At 29.6% G+C, this 9,233-nt stretch overlaps 1 pseudogene; it reads right to left on the reverse strand.

Annotated features, from left to right (window-relative positions):
* Positions 1–317: 317 nt before the first annotated feature.
* Positions 318–2,329, reverse strand: LOC108808465 (uncharacterized; annotated as a pseudogene).
* Between the last annotated feature and the right edge of the window lie 6,904 nt (positions 2,330–9,233).

The following is a 9,233-nucleotide window of genomic DNA, read 5'->3' on the forward strand; positions in this document are numbered from 1 at the left end:
CCAGAATTGAGGTTATTCTATATTAATATTACCACTAGCTAGCGTGGTCCAAAACTCAACTACTTTACTGTAAATCACATCGCTCCATCAATTATTACTCGCAAGCTAAACCTATTTATCTACTTTAACCTTTTTTTTTCTTTTAGAAAAACGAAATGTACGATGAATTCATGAAAGAAAAAAGTACTTATACAAACATGTTGACAAAAAAAAAAGAAAAAAGTACTTATACAGTATCGTGAAAAGATACAACTACGATCTATTTCTTAAAAAAAAAAAAAGAAAACAGATTTTGTTTTTCATTTCAAAACCTCTGCTAAGAACAAATACAGTCCTACATTCGCTGATTCGCCTCTACCATTTTTACTTTAAACTCTACAAAGTATAATAAAATCCAGCGACCTGACCGGTTTACTAAAACCGGTGTGTGTGAAGTGTCGCAGCTAATGGGACCGGTTCCACTTCCGTAGAGAGTAAGTAAGCAAAGTCCATGGGTTTTCTTTTTATCAAAAGCTAGAGGAAGGTCGAGGCTTCCCTTCAATGGAGTTCAAATGCTGAGTAACGAAATAAACTGCCACAACTACTAACAGACATCCCACCAACGAACTGAAGAACAGAGCTCCGGGCTGTCTGGTCTGAACGAACCCGTAAATCCCATTCGATGTCATCACAATCACATCCGTTAATCCATCGTTTGAGAAGTCATGAGTGATAAGTGCATGAGTTGGCGCCCGGCCCCAGAGGGTAGGCAACATAAGCCACTGATTAGAGCACATGAGCCAAAATTTAAAATTTTACATTATTTTTTTTTATTAGTTGGATATTTTCTACACTAGCTTAGGGCCCTAAATGATTTTTTTTAATGTTTGGACCGGGCCGACAGACGGTAAGTCGATAGACGCCAATACGCTTCCTCCTGGAGATATATGATCACTGCCGCTTGATCTCCTCCGGCAAGGATCATAGGCTTAGCTTGTTATCATGAATGCGCAGCTAGAACGGTTTCAAGGTTGGGACAACAGTACGTGACTCAGTTAAACCCAATGGAGTCGGGAGATTCGACCATGTTGCTTCCGTCTGAAGCTGCCATTGCCCGAGCGGCTCGCGGTGGCCGTGCACATCAGGCGTGTATCAGTAAAGTTTTGTGAATGCTCTCCGTAGTGCAAGAAATTGAAGGCGGCGTGATGGCAGGTCGAGACGTTGAAGAGCTGTTCTCCGACGGGAACGCCTGTGGTTGCCACTGCCCAGCAAGGCTTCAACACTTCCATTGAACCGATAACTACAGTTCCCTGTTCAACATTGCCTCCGACCGCCAAAGATGCGCACAGAGAGTATATTGCCGTAAGAATTCAAGATCCATTGTATAAGCTACTGAACCGAAAAAGGCAGCGGTGTCTAATGTGTACCTGGACATGATCTAGGAGTACACCATCTCCATTTATGTCCGCATGAATCCCACCTTCAAGTAGATGAAACTGAAGATTGGAAGTTAACATATAAATTATAATAAACAGGTTCGTGATATAGTAAGCTGGTTCATGATGTGAAGGAACATCTACCTTGCAAAGAGTTCGACCAGTATGCAAATGAACAGCTTCAATTCCTTCTTTTTGATGAGCCACAACAACATTAGGAACCCAATAAAGCTTAGTCTAGTCTCTACGGTATGTATTGTATGCCCTGCATGAACATGTTCTTTGCTATTACAAACAATATGGGTGTTTTCAGGTGAGTACATTCCGTTTTATAAGAGCTTCACCTTATTGGGTTTTGCCGAGCCAGCATAGCGTGCAGCCTTCCTGATCAATTTCGGAATCTTTCTCGACAAGTCTTTTTTCCAGCGGATGTATTCCTCAGGTTTCTGAGATTGAATGCACGTCGAGCTTGTTATTGCGTTGGGGAACTAGCTGTGACGCATCTGAGGTGTGAGAGATTCAACATCCTAGAAGATAAGAAAAATAATATTCTCAGGTAAGAGTCTATTTAAACTATCTGTGGAGAAAGAAGTGAGCAGAAAGGAGAAATAACTAACATCTTAATTACTACCAGAAGTAGATCATGATATACTAACTGCACATTTTCTTGGTACCTGATTCTCAGTAGCACTTCTTCTGTGTTGCTCAGCATTTCGTTCTGTCATGCCAAGCTCCTCAATGGGGCCCATGTGATTCTAAAAACCACAAGAAATAGTCTGGTATGAGGCTCCAAGACCTAATCCACCAAACAATCATTTATTAATAGCATAAAGAGAAACGCACGAGCACTAAGCTGTTACCTGAATCTTTGCACTCATTTGTAGCAACGAGAACCTCCTTCTTCTTCTTGCCATCTCAACTAAGATCAGCTATGACAGGTGGTGGGAGACGATCGGCTTCGTGTTTGACTGGGTACTCATCCTACAAATGGAACCATATAATCAAGAATCAACAGAGAAATCATGCAATCTTTAGCTAAGATGCCACCACGTTCACAGTAACAAATTTGCAGTCGATTCATGAAGATTTGCAAAGCCTTGCTCTTAGGAGAAGATCATCGATTAAGGGGTTTCTAGAACTTCTATGCTGTGACTGAAGTAAATCACCTGAAGAGTGAAGAAGATAGCAAATCCACAGAGCATCAAAATCGCGTTTCCTCATCTTCGTTTCACGTCGGAGCAGAGGAAGATGAGCAGACAAAGTTCATCAGCCATTATCCTTGTTCAGAAACTCTGTAAACAGTCCAGAACATCATGGCCCAATGGTAAGGACGGGCTCCTTCCTGCACCCAGGTTGTGAGTTCGAAACCTGCTGGAGGGAACTGAGTCATGATTTCTGGACACCAACACGGATATGGGCCTATGCTTTAGGGCCCATTTGCATACCCGGAGAGAGGGTCTATCCGTGGGCTGCACCTCCCCTTGGGAATTAGTCTGGGCCCTTCCATAGGTCCGGGATACCCTAGGTTAATCAAAAAAAAAAAAAAAAAAAAAAAAACTCTGTAAACAGGTTTCTTAAAATAAAGACAAAGTTCATCAGCCATGAGCAGTAGAAGTAGTTTCTTAAAATAAAGACACACTTGATGTAAACAGGTTTTTTGATGAATAAATTTAGCATTCATTCAAAAAAAAAACATGTAGAAGTTCATCAGACAAAGTTCATCAGCCATGAGCAGTAGAAGTAGTTTCTTAAAATAAAGACACACTTGATGTAAACAGGTTTTTTGATGAATAAATTTAGCATTCATTCAAAAAAAAAAAAAAAAAAACCTCGGTACTCCTTTTGTTATCAATAACCTTTTTACATTTAACTAAAGATGGGTATTTGGATATCATTTTTGTCATTTGGTTATGTTCAGTTCGGATTTTTACGGACTCGGTTCGGTTCGGTTCGGATCTTTGCGGCTTCGATTTGAGTTCTAATAACTCATTTAAGTTGTTTTTAAAATTAAAATTCATATATAATTTTAATTTCTAAAAATTAAAAATAAAAATAATATATAATATATAAATTTTAATAATGTATACCAAAATACTTAAACTTAACATAAAATTGGTTTAATTTAAAAATTTGGAAAGAAAATCAATAGAAAAAGTATTTTTGGTATTTTTAGTATCATCTAGCTATTTTAAACATATATTTTATTTGTATATATTTTTAAATATTTTGGACAATTTAAAAACATTTTATTTATTTTGTATATTATTTTAGATATTAAATTTTTAAAATAATTAATATATTTAGGTATACAAATCTGGTTCGAATATACTTGGACACCCGAAATATTTTGGTTCAGATCGAATTTGGTTACGTTTCTCTAAATACCAAAATTTTGAATCCGTTCTGATATCTAACAAATTTTGGTTAAACTTCAGTACTACTTTCATATTATATTTGGTTCGATTTTTTTTGGATTCAGACTTTTTCTAACTTTATATTTGTTAATGTAACAAAATTTTAAATGAAATTGATGATGGTTTATATTTATTTTGGATATGCAATAATTTTTTAACCAAAAACACGTTCTACTACCATTTAGTTAATCTTTAAAAATTATTCTAGACTCATTTAAAGAAAATGATAGACTAGACTAAAAAAATATTACTATTTCAGATTGCCAAATTCTAAATTATTATTTGTGTTGTGATGAAGAGAAATGGGTTAGAGTTAGGAAATCAAATTTATTATGCAATCTATCTATGTTCTCGTTAGGTGATTTCAGTAGTTTCTAATAAATATTTGATGTATCGATTTCTCGTAAGATTTTGAAAATATTAATTAATAAGATTTTGCACTTGTTAAAATAATCAATTAATTCTTGATTATACATATATGATTAGAATAATCACATAAATCAAAACAATACCTCTTATTTATTTACAATATTTTTATGGTAAGTAAATAAAAATAATTATTTTATTTTATGTGGTATATAATTAAATTTGAATGATATTGAGATATGTATAAATATATTTCAATATATATATTATTATCATATGGTTTTATTAACATTTGTATATCTGCTGTAACAAAAAAATTAAACTGTTACTCCGAATTTTTTTGATGTGATAGTTTTTCAATGAAAATTTCAAAATTAACATATTTAAGTATTTTTACGTTTTACATATTTAAATTAAATGATATTAATATAAATATATATTAAATGGGAATTCATAATAGTCCACTTGGTCGAGTGGTTTGAGTCGACTAAGGGTTCATTAATGCTTTTACACCAGGAGATCTGAGTTTCGAATCCTAGTGAAAACGGAATTATGCGAATTAAGGGAGAGAAGACTTACAAAAGATTATGCAGCATGGCGCAAGGAGTACTGTCAGGCATGGATCCGATAGGGTGATTCAGGTGAGGTGATGCAGTTAGTGACATGTAGAATTGTCGGCTGTAAAATTGTCTGTAATATTCTCATAGTTTGTAATATTATAATTATCAAGAGTTAAATAAAAAGAGAATTCATATTTATACGATTTTATTGATCATTTGTATCTTGTTATAACAAAAACAAAATTTATTCACTGATCACAAAATTTTCAGAGTGAGATTTTTAACATTTTTAGTAATTTATAGTCATTTTAAAATATTCAAAATATAACATACAAGAAAAAAATTTAATTTTTATTATATAACTGATGTAATTTTTTAATTTATTTTAATAGTATAAAACTAAACAAAAATAAAAAAATTGAAAATTGTTATTAAATCTTTATTATTCATAATCATTAGTTGTCATATATATGTTGATCATATTAGGTAATTTTGTAGCTTTTATTTAAGAAAAAAAATTGAGAATATTATTTTATACACTAATAATCAATTTAATAGTTAGTTTAATAAAAAGTATAATATATATTAGGATGTGCCAAACTATATTTTTATAAGGATTCTAAGAATCATCTTGGTGATGACATATTGCTATTACAAAATGTTTTAATGCTCGAGGATTAATATTTTTTTAACAAAATATATAGGGGATATATATATACATATAATGAAAATCTAATAAATTGCACTATAATCTTAAAAGAAAACAATGTAATGTTGTTTTTTAAATAATAATAGTAGAAAATAATTATTCAATCTGAAATAATAATAGTAGAAAATAATTATTCAATCTGTGATTATTAAAATATGCTTCATCAAGTTCAAAGTTCATAAACTAATAAAAGAACTGGAAAAAGGTTATAATTTTTTTCTTCTTTTTATTTTAGAACTTTTAAAAAAAAAAGTTATGAATCTATTCTATTAAAAGAGAAATCATGACTTCTTCTTGTGTAATTTTTCTATTTGGACAATTCCTTAGAAAATTAGTTAAATGAAATTTTGTATATATATTTGAAATATTTTTATTATTCTTAATAAAATAAATGACATGTTCCTATATTTTTTTCTGAATTACATCTGAAAAACATCTTCTCATATCTATTTATTTACAATATAAATATATATTTCATTTTTTCATAAAACAAACATTTTAAAGTATGTAACTACTTTGGTATTTCTTCAAAATATAAATGTATATTTCTTTTTTTCACTTAAACAAACTTTTTAAATATTTAATCAATTTCGTAATTGTTTAAAATATTAATGTATATTTCATTTTTACTAAAATAAACTTTTATGAATGTAATTAATTATGTAATTATATTAAAGTCATGTACCATTTTGTATTAAATATGTGATATTAATTTAAATAATATTTTTCAATTAAATCTTTGATCTCTAAAATTTAAGACTTGTTAATTCATAATTTCGTACCACATTGTTGAAAATATGCTATTAATATGAATGATTGGCCTACAAATGTTATTTTGAAGGTTCATTTAGTTTCTGTTATTAAATATAGTGACCAATTTAATTTTATATTTCAATAAGAGAAGTATATGAGTGCTTTGTTTACAAAAAAATAATCAAACTCATTTTTATACAGACTATATTTATATATTATTCATTAATGTAATTGTTTTTTTTTCTCTTGTGCAATTTTGAAAGTGCATTAAGTAGTGTACCAATTAATATCATTAAAAATGACAGATGAATGATTGAAAAAATATATTCATGTGTATATTTTTTTCAGCTTGTTTATAATCTAACGTAGTTGTACGTTTAAGTGTTAATTATATAACGTGATGTATGATAGACAAAAAATTACAAATAAAAGTTTTAACATTGAAAATTTTATTGTAAATAACCAAATTTTTCTGGGTATAAAAGTCTAAATCACCAATAGACGATATAAAAAACTTTTAAAACATAGATAATATAGAGAAATTTTAATTAGGTTTAAAAGGACAAAAACAAACAATATGCATTTCAATTTTCAGTTTAATTATTTAAACGAAGCGGACGTTTTATAAATTACACTTAATATATGTTTTTCAGTCAATAATTTAATTTATACAAATAATTCGGTTAACATATTTGTATGGCCAAAACCTAAAATACAAATATAATCTTAAGGAAATTGACATTTAAGTTAATATTAAATTGAACAGAATTTGTCAAAATTTTCATATAATGTAAGGTTTTCGTTAGAGTTCATGTTTTAATGAAAAAATATCACTAATAATTTGAAAAAAAAAATTTAAATTACTGCATACAACCTATGAAATTGTTATGTTTGAAAAATATTATATTAAACTATTAGCAATATGGTAATATTAAATTATATATCAGTAATCATGTAAATCAAATATTTATATGTACAAAATAAAAATAATCATCCGCACGGTTGTCCGGATCAAAATCTAATTAATTAACTTAATATAAGATAAAGTTGACGTAAATATGTCCATAAACTAAGAGCTCTTGGCCTAGTGATAATGGAACTTCAGGTGGAGTGCTCGCCCTGGATTCGAATCGTCTTAGCCATTTTCCCGTCTATAACCGTGCATGTCCGGATGAAAGACCTCGAAGGGATTAGTCTAGGTTTACCGCTTCATATCCCCACGGTCATAAAAAAAATGTCCATAAACACCCAATACACATTAATTATTAGATCATCTATTGCTCTCACCATCCCCAGGCTGTCCCCATCCCGGAAACGTCGACCTAAGTGACGTCCTAGTGCTTCATAGAGCATTCAGAAAAGAACATTTATGAGAATTGAGAACCTATTATTTCAAAAAAATTGATCCAGCTGTAGATTTGGTTAGAGAATATGTTGATTCAGTTTGTCGGACCACGACTGTTGTAATATAAAAACATCATCATTTACTTTTTGCTTGTTTTCACTGTGGGATGATGGCAAGGTTTTGTCACCAGCTTTTTTTTTTTCGTTTTGTGAGTTAAAAACTTAAAACTTTAAAAGGTTGTAAATCGTCAGAAAATAAAAGTTGTGAGAGGAAAGTGGGAATATTTATTATTTGGGTAAAGAAGGAAAGATATCATATTGAGGATCTTACTGGTTCAAATGCAGTTGTTGCGGTTACGGATACGGACGTTCGCGGATGCAAATGATTGCGGTTTCAAGCGTTATTTAGCGTTTTATATGATTGGCATAACGTTTGAAAATTGTTTCGTTTGCGGGATATTTATGACTTGTTGATTATGAAATATTTGCAGCGGTTTAATAACAAATTATCAATATAAATATATTATAACATTATAAAAATATAAAAATATACTATTGTGTTATTCTTAGGTTCACCCCTAGGTTCACCAACTAATAGGATTCAAGTATTTTATATTTAATATCTTTTAAAAAAGGAAACAAAATATTGTTAAATTATATTATGTTTCAAATAAATAGCTAAAAATAAATAAAAATATTAGTAGTTGCAAAAAAAATTAAGAAAACTCTAAACCCTAAACCCTAAACCCTAAACTTTTGGGTAAATCCAAAACCCTTGGGTAAACTTTAAACCGTTGGATGAATCATAGTTTTAAAAAAAATTAGAAAAAATTAATAAAAACCCTAAACCCTAAATCCTAAACACTAAACCCTAAATCTTTGGATAAATCCGGAACCCTTGGATAAACTCTAAACCGTTGGATGAATCATAGTTTTAAAAGTTTTTTTTTTTTGCAACTACTACTGTTTTTATTTATTTTTAGCTATTTATTTTAAAAATATAATATAATTTAACAAAATTTTGTTTTCTTTTTTAAAAGATATTAAATATGAAATACTTGAATCTTATTGGTTGGTGAACCTAAAAGTTCACTCTAGAGGTGAACCCAAGAATAAGTATAAAACATGATAGTTATTCATATAGTGTGATTAATAATAATATTATGTTTATTTGATTAAATTTTAGTTAGTTGAAATTTATAATTTAATATTATTTTGAAGATTTATATTAAAAATTTAAAAGAATATTTTGTTTGGTTATATATGTGTATATATTTATATATGTATGTATATGATTTTAAAAAAAATTCTAATGAATTGATAGTTTAAAGTTTTCTTAAAACAAATTATGATACTGTTTGTGAATTTAAAATAATATATAAAATCTGTATGTATTTTTATTTATAATATTTTTATTTTTAATTTTAATTTTTAAATATATTTTAAAAAATAATTTTATATTTTTGTCTATCCGCAACCGCAAACCTAACTGGAACCATATTTTGATTTTAAGAGATTTAGAGTGATTTATACCAGTTTGTATGACTGTTTTGAAATGCTGTCAACGGCTACCAACATTAAAAACGGGTGGTAACGATAAAACCAGTGATGCCCTCAGTGGGATTAATTATGGGAAATAAAATCACGCGTGAATGGAAGGAGAGAACAAAAA

This window comes from Raphanus sativus, chromosome 6 (assembly GCF_000801105.2).
Source record: "Raphanus sativus cultivar WK10039 chromosome 6, ASM80110v3, whole genome shotgun sequence".
Classification (NCBI taxonomy): domain Eukaryota; kingdom Viridiplantae; phylum Streptophyta; class Magnoliopsida; order Brassicales; family Brassicaceae; genus Raphanus; species Raphanus sativus.